Source organism: Talpa europaea, assembly GCF_964194135.1.
Source record: "Talpa europaea genome assembly, chromosome: 8".
Lineage (NCBI taxonomy): Eukaryota > Metazoa > Chordata > Mammalia > Eulipotyphla > Talpidae > Talpa > Talpa europaea.
The window spans coordinates 98,398,885-98,412,625 of NC_140075.1; the positions used below are offsets into that span (position 1 = coordinate 98,398,885).

A 13,741-nucleotide genomic window follows, 5' to 3' on the forward strand; every position below is an offset into this window, starting at 1 on the left:
GTCTCACAAGGCCCACCCCGGCCACAGCCCTGGCCCTGGCCACCACCCGAGCCCACCCAGCTCCTTCCTTGCCCATTCCTGCATCTCTGTGAACACAAAACACATTGACTTCCTCCCTGAAACTCATCTTGATGACTCACCCACGTTTCTTTTCACCCTGAATTCTTCTAACATGTTACAGTTTCCCAAGATGGAGCCCATGACTGTTTGCCGGCATGGATGCCTTTCTAAGACTTCTCTTTTGAAATAGAATGGAAGCCCCCAGCAAGCTGTGTCTCCCTCAGCACCCCTCATGGAAGGGCTTGATTGACTAAGATCCATGCTCTGCTGTACCTCCTGGAGTCCTTCCAAAGTGACTCTTTCACTGGCAAAAATGTCATTGTACTCTCATAGCTTTATATCATCTTTTTAAAAAAAAAAAATTATTTATTTATATAAGAAACTGGGTACAGGCCGGATGTGTGGGGGGGTGTGGGAGGGGGTGAGAAGATTCACCAGAGACAGAGTGGGGAGCAGAACAGGCAGATGACCAAAATACACTGCTGAGGGGAGTAGCGGGCAAGACAGGAGAGGTCTGCCGTGCCATGTGGGTATCTCCACGGCCGGCGGGGATCCAACAGGCACTGCAGAGGCTGCAGACAGTTTCACAGCACTGCGCTCAACTGCCTACGCCACCAGGGAGGCCCTATATCACCATTTTTTATCAGCATTTTCCAAAATGTTGATCTGGGTGTCCAAGTGCAACTGCTTTTCTTCCTCCTCGAACTGGCTTCAGACATTCATTCTAAAGATATGTGAGAGGAAAGGTGGAAAATCAATAGCAGCAGTTTTTTGGTTTTATCTGCAAAATAGGTACTCTTGCAACACTGAAGGGGTCCTCATTGAAGAGACATGGCAGATTCTCAGCTGTGTCAGTGAAGGCCTTCCTTGTGTATATTGCCTAGCTAAGGTGAACAGTTCTCAAAGTATGATCCAGGGAACCCCTGTAAAGACCTTTCAGGGGTTTGAGGAGATAAAATGATTTTGCAACATTACCCAGTTATTATTTACCTTTTTTATTCACCCATCACGTGTATAATGGAGTCATCCAGACCCCACGTGATATGTGGCAGCAGATATAAAAATCCAGTTGTGTTCCATTAAACCAGACAGTAAAAAGATTTGCAAAGAATGTAAAACAGTGCCACTTTTTCACTAAATTTTTTGTTTGCTAAAAAATAGTTGTTATTCATAAAAACAGTGTCTGTTAACTTGTAACAGGATTATTATTAAGTTTAAATAAACAAGTATATTTTATATTCCTCAGTTTTAATTTTGAGTTCAGCAAATCTTGCTAGATGTACCCCACACATACAAGCAAAAAAATAAAGTTCGTAAGAGTATAAAGACCATCAAGTGTGAGAACTGCTCTCTTAGACCAAAGCAGATATTTTAAGAAACATATTTTAGAAGATCTTTTGATGCTTAGCTTCAAATCAGATCAATTTGTTGCAGTTGAACCTACCAGAAATATTAATTAAGTCTGATGTTAATTCTCTCTACTCCAAGCCTGGTCTTTGGGACATCCGGACCATGAGCATCTGTTAGAAATTTAGAAGCTCGGGCCCTGACCCAGGCCTACTGAATCTGAACTTGAATTTTCACAAGACTTCAGGTGATTTAGTTAGACACGGTGTACATGTTATGAATGCTGCTCCTCTCTGCCTTCCTACAATGGCTGGGACCTTTACTCCTGATCGCCTTTCAGTGATGTCTTCTCTGGTGAAACAGCTCCTGTGAAACACAAGGAAGCCTGGTCCCTGGATGATGCATCCTGAATGGAATGAAACATCAGTGTGCAATTGCATTCTTTTATGATTTTGGATTTATGGAGGGGAGAGATGGGAGAAGCTCACACATGAGGTCAAGTAAGGAGAAAGGGAGAAGCAACTGTCCAAAAATGCCGGTTTTCCCTTTAATTTCACAGATCCTCGCAAACTCTCCCTCAAGTGCTCCTATGGATATTCACCTAATCGCTCTATATTGAATTTACAAGGAAGTGACCTTTGATTTTACATGTAAATTAGGTGGTCAAAAAATCCCAAGCCATCAGAAAACATTGATAAGATTCTCCAAAGTAAAGCAACCAGTTCATCAATATGACTAGAATAATAAAAGAAATTTGGGGCTTCCCTGATGGCGCAGGGGTTAAGTCTCAGTGCTATCATTACTGAGGCCTGAGTTCAATCCAAGTCAGGGAGCTGACCCACATGGTGCAGCAGACCTCTCCTGTCTCGCCCGTTGCTCCCCTCAGCAGTATATTTCAATAGATCCGCCTATTCGGCTCCCCACTCTGTCTCTGGTGAATCCTCTCAGTCCCTGCACCTCTGGCCTGCACCCCAGTTCTTCTAAGAATAAATAAATAAGTAAGTAAGTAAGTAAGTAAATAAATTTAAAAAAGAAATTCCTAGGATCTGAGAAAGAAGAAGAAAAAAGGAAAATATTCTGTTTCTCATCAAATTGTCTCATTTATTTACTCTTGATAGATAGTCATCGAGTCAGTGGGTTTTAACTTTGGATATACATTAGAATCACCTACTAGCTTTTGAATAAAATACCCATGTCTGGGTGATTGAATCAGAATCTGGTAGGGGCCAGAATGTCTGGTATATTTTAAAATTTGGGTAAGAGGATTCTGATACATAATTATTAAGAACTAATGACACATTCAAAGATGTGGGCAGATACCAAGCAACAATGAGAGGATGAGAGTGGTAAAGTGCTTCCATCTAATCCTTTAGCCTTTACCCTTTATCTAGGACTCGGGCCTACTGGGAGATTTGAATTCGAGTCCTGTTAGGCTGATTGTTTGCCCCACTGGGAAACTTGTCGAAGGTGAGGAGAATTCTGCTTAACTCCTCCATTGTGGTTTACTCCATGATTGAGCCATGTCACTGGAACAAACACTCTAAATGGAACTAGTTTTTCCATTAAAAGATAGATTTGCCTTTGTTTTCTTAGCCCAGTAATCCAAACTCATGGGGCCAGAGATCCCTGGAGGGTAAGGGAGATATTGTAAGTAAATCAGATCCATAAAAACACCAACCATTATCTTTAAGCATGTTGTATGATTCACTCACACTTGTCAGTCATTCCTTTTCAAATGCATGCATGAGCTTGATTAACAGAAAAGATAAAATTATTTAAAAGCATTATGGGACACATGATTCCTTGTATTAATTAGTTTAGAAATGATTATGGGCATGAGCTAGCCTAAGTCCCTGGAATACAGTATTGCACGAGACAGCTCTGAGTCACAGAGGTATACAGTTTAACAGATGATTGCCATCTAGTGAATTTATTGCCAATCCCATTATATCTCTCTGCAATTTATATTTAGGTGTCTGCACTTCTAGAAAAATTGCCTTTAAAGCCAATGTGTCTGCTCCCATCTCCCTGTTAGCCTGTACAAATCTGCTAAAGTGTTAATTAGCAATCCCAGGAGAGAAGTACTGTCATTCAACTGTCTGAGAATTACCTTTAGATATAGTAAACTGGCTCAAATTGGTAAATGTGATGGTTTTAGCTAAATGCAAACTATAGATTTCTCAATCTATAGTTACTCAACGTAGAATTGTAGTCACAGTGGGTGGAGGGGTTGCTGCTCAAATCAGTTGACATAAAAATGTCGAAAACACTGATGCAGAACAATGTCATTTTATAGAGGTGGACTCTGAATTTCAGAGAGAGACACAACTTGTTTTAGATCCATGGTCTATTACCTCTTGGTCCTGTTTTCTCACAGTACTGGGCTGATTTAAGAAGTACAGCAGGGTGACTGCTTAACACCCCCTGCTAGTCTTTGATGATGTCCTCTGCCAAGTGACTCACTGGCAAGTGTGGTCAATGTTGTTATTATCCCAGTGTTTGTTCCATCCCTGCACATAGTCAGGTAACTCTGGGTGCCTCCTTGTAATGGGGAGTACACTTCTGTATCCAATGATGCCAGACTTTTATTGGCCAATATAATATGAACAAAAGTGATGTCCTAATGTAGCTCCAGGCCTTATGCTTTAAGAATCATTGTGGGATTCAGCCATCCTCTTTCTCTTTGCCATGAGAATAACATATTGAAATAGGAAATTCTGTATGTTCTTATGAAGAAGACCCAAATCAGCCACAGCCTGCCCACAACTAACATGTCTGTGAATGAATAGGAACTCAGCTCTGTTCTTGCAACCACCTCTGACTTTGAGGCTTTCTGTTACAGCAGCGTAACTTTGTAAAAGCTAACTATAATAGCAGGCCAGAGATCTGCAAACATTTTCTTAAAAGACGAGTTAGTAAATGTGTTAGGCTTATGGACCACATGTAGTCTCCATTACAACTGCCCGACTCTAAGGTGAACGTAGCCACAGATTGTTTGTAAGCAAACAGGTGTAGCTGTGTTTCACTAAAACTTGATGTACCAGCACAGGTGACTGGCTGGTGGGCTGTAGTTTGCCACATCTCCTTGATTTAGGTGTGGCCAGCAAAGCTGAGTGTGATGCTTGCTCTCGCTCTGGTTAGTAGAAAGCCAAGCATTTCAGATGAAATATGAAGCCTGGCTACTTTGTCAGCCTGAGTCTTGAGAGAGACTATTAGAAAGCTGGGTGCCAGCTAATCCATGATGGCATAACTAAGAAATAAACCTATTATTTTATACCAGTAAGACCTGTGAGATGTTTGTTATGAAAGCATAACCTTGTCTATATTTCAGAACACAGGTCTACCTGATACTATGTAGAGAAACCCTGTCCACTACCATCCCAGTGGCCCATGTGACATTCTACATTATTGTCTTCTTAATAATGTTAAGGTTGTTGATCCTAATACTAATGTTTTTGTTATGATAATGTTTTGATTATATTTGAGTGTGATATTACTGTGGGATGGGGATTGTTGCATTGATCCAATGCAACTGCAATTATTTTACAACTACATCAATTAGCAAGCTCTTGAATATTTTCAACAGCATGAACTCATCTGAAGTAATTTTGATGTTGAATTTGTGGTGGACAAGATCTGTTAGCATTTGGATTCATAAAGTTCATCTTTGAAAAAGCACAAATCAGAGATCTCGACCCTACCCCTATTTTCCCTGGTACACAGGATTTAATTATTAGACTTTCACTTGGTGCAAAAACACAAGTTCATTGAAGTCATCACCTATATAACCAGAGCAGCCTTTCTTCAATACTGTCAGGTCCAGCTAGGCCTTATGTGTGTTGACCTTGGACCTGTGGCTGCCTTTGTACACTGCCCTGCCTTTGTAGTCCTGTCTGCTTGTGGACATGGCATGGGCTGTCCCTGTCCCTCCCCCAGGCCTGTGTTGACCAGCAACCTTAAATTGTTGCCTAGTTTGAGCTTGCCAGAAACCCTCTGCCCCATCTCTGTGATCTCCACTGTTATTTTTGGAAAATTCCCAACTCACGAGGGGCTCTTTGTTTCCATTCTTTTATGCCTACGAACCCATCATGGGAAAAGTAGCAGTCCTCTTGGTCTCTATAAATTCTGGAAGTAGCCACAAAGCCAAAGGCAGAACCCCTTTGTTGCCAGTCCTGTCAGCTCTCGCCTAGTACGTTCTGGGCTCCTGACACCGCAGGAGGGGCTATGCCTTCCAGACAGTCCTTCTGGCATCATCTACAATTAGTCTTAGAGATTTTCTTTATAGTAAAAGTTTCTAAACTAGTGTTTTGCTCATATTGCCTTGATCTTTATATTTTTATGTAAAATATAAATATATATATATTTATTTTCTTTGTATTGCCGTATCAAGAAGAAAATATGGCCAGAGTTACAATTGTGCTCCTCATAGTCCCCCAAAGGAAGTCAGCCCCCTCACATGGTGGTCACCAGGCAGAGGAGTGTGAGAGGACAGTGGCAAACCTGTTTATTGTGATTTCCCCAGGAAGGAAAGTGTGAGACAGAGCAAGCAGGTTTAGGGTTGAATTTGAATAATTCCAGCAGATGCCGGGGCAAAGGGACTGGTTCCAGTTCTCTGGTACCTGGTACAGTTAGGATGGGTGCACCTTGGTGCAGAATGTGGAATCAAAATATGGGAGGGGGCCTCCCTGGTGGTGCAAGGGGTTGGGATGCAATCTACGAAGCTATTGCCAGCCACTGCAGCACGAGTTTGATCCCTGGCCAGGGAGCTGCCCACATGGCACAGCAGACCTCTCCTGACTCGCCCACTGCTCCCCTCAGCAGTGTATTTCAGTAGATCTGCCTGTTCTGCTCCCCACTCTGTCTCTGGTGAGTCCTTTCACCCCCTGCATCTCTGGTCTGTACCCCAGTTCTTGTATGCATAGATAATAAATCTTTAGGAAAAACAAAAATATGGGAGGTGATTAGGGGTGTGGACTTAATCGATAACTCATGAAGTAGGAGCTGACAGGGCCTCAAAACTGGGTCAAGACAGCACAAAAAACTAGAGTACAGCTAAGACAGAGACCAAGGCACTACTTGGTGTGTAGCTGACACAATAGTTTCATGAACTAAAGTTTTGGGATGTCTTATAAGAGAAAAATGAGTGGGGTATTGAATTTAAGTCTGTTTCTTCAGGCAGAGCTTCTGAATTTGTGTCCACATTGCTTCCCAGAAATGGACTAAGGCTTATGGCTACCTCAGGCAGGCTAAGATTGGGTGACCAGTGTTCTTTCTTCAGTTGAAGCCCTTTAGGGAAGGCTTTGAAGAAGTTGATTTGCTGTTACCACTAAGTGCAGACTTCTTTTTTTCCTACTTCACTTGCATATTGCAAGGTTGCATAATTGCATATTCTCTATAACTATTTATCATATACTCTGTACATGAAAGGGCATTTCTATTTATTTAGAAAACTTTAATTTCCATTTCATATTTTTCTACCGCACCATCCTAAATTCAATTAGTTGCTTGCATTCAGTAGAGGTAGAACTGAATAATAACTTACAAGGAAAGTATAATTCAAATATGTATATTACTCCCTGGCTTTTATGAGTGTAAAATGTTTTTTCCTATCTTTGTAGCTTTCCTTTGAAATTTCTTTTGTGATTTCTGACATGCACATCTTTGACACATATTAAATGTTTTAAAATTTAAATAATAAACCAGTTGTTCCTCATAGACAGCAACATGCTAAGCTTTATTCAGTTTTAGAATTTTATTTGAACACAATAATAAGCACTGGAAACTGTCAGCTTACTGGACTTTGGGTTGGGGATGGATTGTATATGATATGGAGTATAGTAATACTATATGGAGTATAGTAATACTCCATATCATATGTGCACCCCAATGTACACCAAGGAAATGGGCTGATGCTGGTAATATGACTACTTGTTGAAATTTTTCTAATAAAGATGCTTTCTACTTCAGTGGGAGTTTTGCCAGTAATGTTACAAGTTGCTGTGGAAACCAGAATTAGCTTGCACAGTGTTTCTGATTTATTCTAGTGATGTTGTAAAGTCCCACATAGTGCATCACTCAGGCAGTTACTAGAATGACCATATGTCCAGAAAAGGAACAGTTTTTGAACTGTGTTTAGAGGGACCCTATGATTCTTTGGAGTTGCTTTAGAGATTCCCCAAATCATTAAAGCAGGCTCAATCATGAGACAATCAGTGAGTATTAAATCCCATAAACAATTGGTGTATTATTTAAATTTTAAAAACATTTAATATGTGTCCAAGATGTGTATTTCAGAAATCACAAAAACAATTGCAAAGGAAAGCTACAAAGAAAGGAAAAACATTTTACACTCTTAAAAGCCAGGGAAAAATAAACATATCTGAATTAGACTATCCTTCCATCGGTCATCCTGTGGGAGAGAGAAAAGGGGTCAAACTGTCTTCCTAGCAGCTCTGGTCCAAGAAGGGCAGCCCATGCAGGGCCAGCCCACTTGCCTCCTTCATAGCACCCAGCCGCCCAGCCCAGAGCACTGGAGTTGCATGAACTGTTTGGAAAAATAGTTCTTTTGCTTGAGAGATTTAATAAACACAGTTCTACAGCACAATTTACAATAGCCAAGATATGGAAACAACCTAAATGTCCCAGAACAGAATAGTAGATCAAGAAAATGTGGTACACACACACACACACACACACACACACACACACACACACACACACAGGAATACTACTCAGCAATCAGCCATTTGTAGCAACGTGGATGGAGCTAGAAGGGATTATCCTAAGTGAAGTGAGCCAGAGGAGAAACATAAATACCCGATCATTTCAATTATAGGTGGAATGTAGAGAAGCCAAAATCAGAGAAAGCCAAACTTTAAAACTGACCCTCAAAATCTGACCGTAGTTCTGAGGTATCCGGGAAGGCAGAGAGGAAAGGAAGAAAACAGTGGGAAAGAGAGCAGAGTGGACTAAGGTGAAAGACTATGGGTGCTTTGGTGGTGGGAAAATTATGGTGACCACACCTCAGGGGAGAAATCCTGTATCGTCAAAAAACAAGCGTGTAAATAATGATATATCTTAATAAATAATTTTATTAAATGAATGAATTTTTAGACCAGAAATTACTGGTTAGCAGAAGGGGGGTGGGTAAATTAGACTGAGGGGGCAAATGTATGATGAAGCATGGAATTGGACTTTTAGTGGTAAACACAGGAATTATACACAGATGCTGATTTATAATGATGCACACCAGAGGCCTGTATCATAAGGTCATATTATTTCAGTAAAAAAAAAGTTTAAATATTTCTTCCTTCTTTAATAAAATTCCTTATGATAGACTAAAAAAGAAAACACTGCTCTAGTATCCTTTATGAGAAAAGAAACTGAGAATAAGAATAATACTCATTTTGAATAACTAATTCCTTAACACCTTAGGACCTATGAAATCTCTGCTCTTACACAGCTATAATTTAGTCCAAATACTTTGGAGCAATACTATAATTCAGTTCCACACAAGGAATAGTGTTTTATACACAACAGATTAGCTTTGCACCACTCTGGAGGTTTGGTTACAGAAAAATCCAAAGGACTTGTTTGTGTTCTCTCACCCGCAAAGCTACCGTATAGCCCAGATTTCAGAGCTCTGGCCTCTCCAGCACCTGCCCCAGTGTGCACCATTTCATTTCACAAGGCTACTTTGGAAGGCAGCTATGCTCACCACTATACCACCAACGCGGACCGCTCACAAGGCTACTTTGAATTGTGTTCTCTGTGTAGTGTACTTACGTGCTGCATCTGAGCAGACTCCAGAGCCTGCTTCTCAAACTGGGGTTGCAGAGCAGCCCTTTTATTTATTGTTGTTTTATTACACTGGACTTTAGTGCCTTCAAAAAATATGTGCTGCATACACTGCACAACCCCAGGGGGCACCACATGTGTTGTGATCACACTGTGTTCTAGGAAACTGGGTCCCTTCACAATGCAGTCACTGCGGGCAAGGCCCTCTCCAGAGCCTACAGATCCAAGCCTGGGCTGCATCTGACTTTGAGATCTCTGCTAAGTGACTGCATTGATTTCAGTAGTCAGTAGGGCATTGACTTAGATCCAGAAGAGATAGGATGGTTTTTAAACTTCCTTATTTCAAAAGTTGATTCGTTGTTAAGTCAGTTAATTTTGTGGGGTTCCAGTTTGTTCTTTTGTCAGATAGGACCCGTAATGTCTATTTCACAGGGATTGTTGTGAAGAACTTTTATACCCTGCTTTGTTCAAATGAGGCTGTGTAGACATCTATAAAATACAGCCGGATGACATCAATTAAAAGTAGAAGAGGGAGAAAAAGTGCCATGTCTGGATCTGCATGTTTGCTGGGAGCACGCAGCAGATTTGCTTCTGTGCTTTCTGGCAGCCAAGGGAAAAAATAGGAACTTTGATCATTTTCTTTAATCAGAGTATTCACAAGATCAGCGACAAAACTAGCAACTTAGGGAGAAAAAAACCTCTTCCAAATACCTTAATTAAAGGAGATGGCTCTCAAGGGTCTGCATAGAGAAAATGCTGCATAATACAACCTACAATATCTCCTACAAAGAAAGGTTGCAAACTGGCAGCCCATAGAGGTCAGCTTTTTCAGGGGCTTGGTTTTGTTTTGCTTGGTTTGGATTTGATGTCTAAAAAATTTGATCCAATAGTTTAACAATCAGTAGATTAAACAAAGGAACTATAAAGCTTATTTGAAAAAAATCAGATGATCAGCAAAGTAATAGATCTTAAGTGTTCTTATTATAAGAAAAAAATTGTAACTAAGGTGACAGATGTTAACTAGAATTATTGCAATGATTATGTCTCAATGTATACAAATACTGAGTTATGTTTTCTACCTGAAGCTAATATGCTATTGTTAATTATATTTCAGTTTTAAAAAATCAGATGTTCTGGTAGCATGGAATGGACTTGCATGCCAAAGATAGTGGCACATAATAGCAGCTGCTTTTTTTATGTAGCACTGTGATTTCAGGTTTGCATAGACCCCACCATTCCCTAATGCCTTACTTCCTATATTATATTACCTGCTCGTTAACCTAGGCAACTCATATATTGACTAATCCTTGTTGTGGGTTCAACAATAAGTTTTATCCTTGAGAGGACAGGCTGAAGTGTAGAAGTGTGGAGTGCTGTTGCTATTAATATTCTAAAATTAGGTCACTGAGTATTAAAAAAAGTGCTTAATGAAAAAGAATTTGAAATAGTTAACAAATCCATGAATCTCTAAAAGAACTCTTTCCCTAGCATGTAGCTTACTCAGGGTAACTGTTCCATTTATTCATTTATTAAATGAAAATTTAAGATTTCATTTAAATATTCACATAGCTGTATATTTTTAGAGAACAGTGTTATAGCAAAGATATATTTCATGTATGCCTTTGCATGCTAAAAGTATGATTGATAAACTGTCTTACATGGTTATAATAGTCATAAAATATTATTTGAGCTGAATTTTGTAAGGTTGGTGTTTCAAGCCAGAGTTGAGTTCACCTTTGACTTCTAATATTCATCGAGTTTGATAAGATGTTTTCAGCACTGAGCTGCTAATACTCTAGAAACATAGTTTGAAATGAAGATGTTGAATGGGACTTTTCCAATTATCAGAAGAAATTAATGCTCCAAAGTTGAAAATGAGTGATAATTATCTAGTGCTCTAAAATGGGGTGCTAGACATGTAAATAAAAGATGTCAAAATTGGTCTAGTAACTCCCTGCCCCATCACAGCTCTAGCCTACACGCAAGACAAGGAATGATTCAGGAGATGGAAGAGTTGCGGGCCTTGAAAAGTGCTGGGACACTTCCCCTCTGTGACCATGGACAGAGGAGGAAGGGACCTCTGATATCTAGAGTTTGGGGTCATGATGTCTCACAAGGTTGGCATCTCACTCACTCCCCAGGCCATCCCTGCTGAGCTTTGTCCAGTCCCATCGGAGTGTACCACAATGAAAACTTTGGGGGGTGTGATTATAGAGACAGGGGTCTGCATCCCATGTGGAGAATTTGGGAAGTTGCTAAGGAGCCCATGAATGTGAGACACAGGGAGAGGTGTCAGCAGTGGTGAGTTCAACTTCCGCCAGCTGACCGTACCGCGGGCAAGGCAGAGAGCTGAGTGATTATTGCTAGTACCTTGCCTGGGAGGTAAGGTCACCCAGGCAGTGGGCCCAGAGTGTGAAGTATAAGCCGAGGAGGTGGTTATGTATTTGTGGGGGTGGGGGGGACAGTCAGTCAAGTGTTTTATCAACCTCTTTAGGGAACTGGGCATGAGGAGTTCTAGGTGAGCCTCTGAAGAATGTACAGGTGCACCCCATGAAAGTACTAAGACTTGATTGTTTGCCTCACAAAGACAACAACTTTGATATCAAGAAAGAATTACAAATAGCATAAACTGATGTTCAAAGCTACTCAGCTCTAACCCCCAGCGCCCCCTGCCCACACACACACTCACAGTGATGTCATTTCCCTTGTGTTGACCCTAGAGGAGCAACAGTGGCAGGGTGATGGTGGGGAGCAGCAAAAGAGGTGGGTGAGAATGAGAACAAAGGCTGCGACCCCCTCCCCACTACAGGCCAGGCAGCATGCCCCTGGAAGAGGGAAGCTTTGAATTGGCCGAGACTGAAGTTCTGCTGTGAGGTCACTGCACCTTTAATAAATGAGTGTGTCTTTATATTCCACAAAGACTGTTCATATAAGTGAAAGTGACTGAAAAGCAATGGAGCCTCCAGAGATGCTGTTCAGCTACAGGGAAGGGAGATCCAACAGAACCTGCCAAATATAGTGATGGGAGAAAAATGAAACCATTTCTCAAATTCCCACCATTTGATAGACTGGTTGGAACACTCAGGCGTTATTTGATAGGATTCTAATATGAATCTTTTCACTTGGAGGCTTCTTCTGTTGCCATCTTGCATGTCTTATAACCATTTGGGTGGGAGGGAGGTAGGGTGGGAGTTTCCTGTTCAAAAGCCAAAAAGTCAGCATCATATTCTTCTAAGCTTTCCTCAAAAATATTTTCTCTTACAGTTGAATTAAAGCAAATTGTCTTGGTTAATTAGTGTTGAAGGGGAATCTATTGTAGAGATAATTTTTGAGTCACGATACCTTCGTTAAAAACTCTGTTTTGATTTTGATCTTCAGTCTTGGTGATTTCAATGAGGTTATTAAATTACCATAACTTCACATTCTGGAGAAAATGGAAGTTAACCTGAAACATGTTGAATCTCTTCCTTTATTGCGGGAGGGTCATGAGAGCCTTCTAGCTTTCCCAGGTTAGGGAAGGTCAGTCAGAGCTTCCTCCTTGTCCTTGCGTGACGTTTCCTCTGGGGGTGATGGTGGCCAATAAGGCAGTGACACTCACAGTGCCACAAACTGTCAAACTGGCCCCCTCAGAGATGTCACAGGAGTGTGTAAGCGAGCACAGGCTATCATAACAAAATCCCAGACTGGGTGACTTCAACAACAGAAGTTTATTTTCTCACAGCTCCAGAGGCTGGATGGCCAAGGGGAAGGTGGTCAGGGTTGGCTTCTGGTGATGCCTCCCTTTCTGGCTTGCCTGCGGCCACCTCCCCACTGTGTCCCCTCACAGCCTCCTTTCTGTGGACATGGAGATAGAGCACAAATGGACTCTGGTCTCCCTATTCTTGTAAGGACACAAGTCCTATTGGACTAGGGTCCCATTTAGCCTTAAATCACCTCCCTAGAGACCCTCTCTCCAAATATGTTGGGGACTAGGACCTCAATATGTGAATATGAGGAGGACATAATTCAGACCTTAACAGGAAAGAGAGTCTTCCAAGTTTCCTCTTCTTAGAGTTGACATTTCTGAAAAGTATACAGAATTTCCAAATTTAGGAAATTTCTAGAGCCAATTGCTTTTATAATTTTCATTCTCTAGTGACTAAAACCCAAAAAAAGACTAAACAAAACTGGGCTTTATTTTTTTATTGCTCACACAGCACATGACTATGGGTCTAATTTGTCTGCGGCAGCCTGTCCAGGGACCGTGCTGGCAGATCTCTGTTCTCTCCCACAGCCCTATTTTCCACCATATTGCCCCCTCCTCAGGCGGGTCCTCTCCATAAGGTGGCAATGAGGACCTAAGTCACACCAGGTTGACCTAGTCATGAGCATTTACATCTTTAGAAGGAAAGACAGTCTCTCCCAAGAGTCACCTCTGACTGTTCTGCATGAGGTGGGGACACTCACTGGTAGCTTGGACCCCAGCAGATTGAAGAGGACCAGCTCTTGAGAGAGAGGATTCTAGGTATATTCAACTCTAAGACATGCCACAATCTTC

The 13,741-nt window shown here is 41.3% G+C and overlaps 1 protein-coding gene across 10 annotated transcripts in view; it reads left to right on the forward strand.

Moving 5' to 3' along the window:
- Nucleotides 1-13,741, forward strand: part of RGS6 (regulator of G protein signaling 6) — a gene marked incomplete at both ends in the record, with an annotated part of 422,024 nt that overhangs the window by 221,797 nt on the left and 186,486 nt on the right. The window lies entirely within an intron of this gene.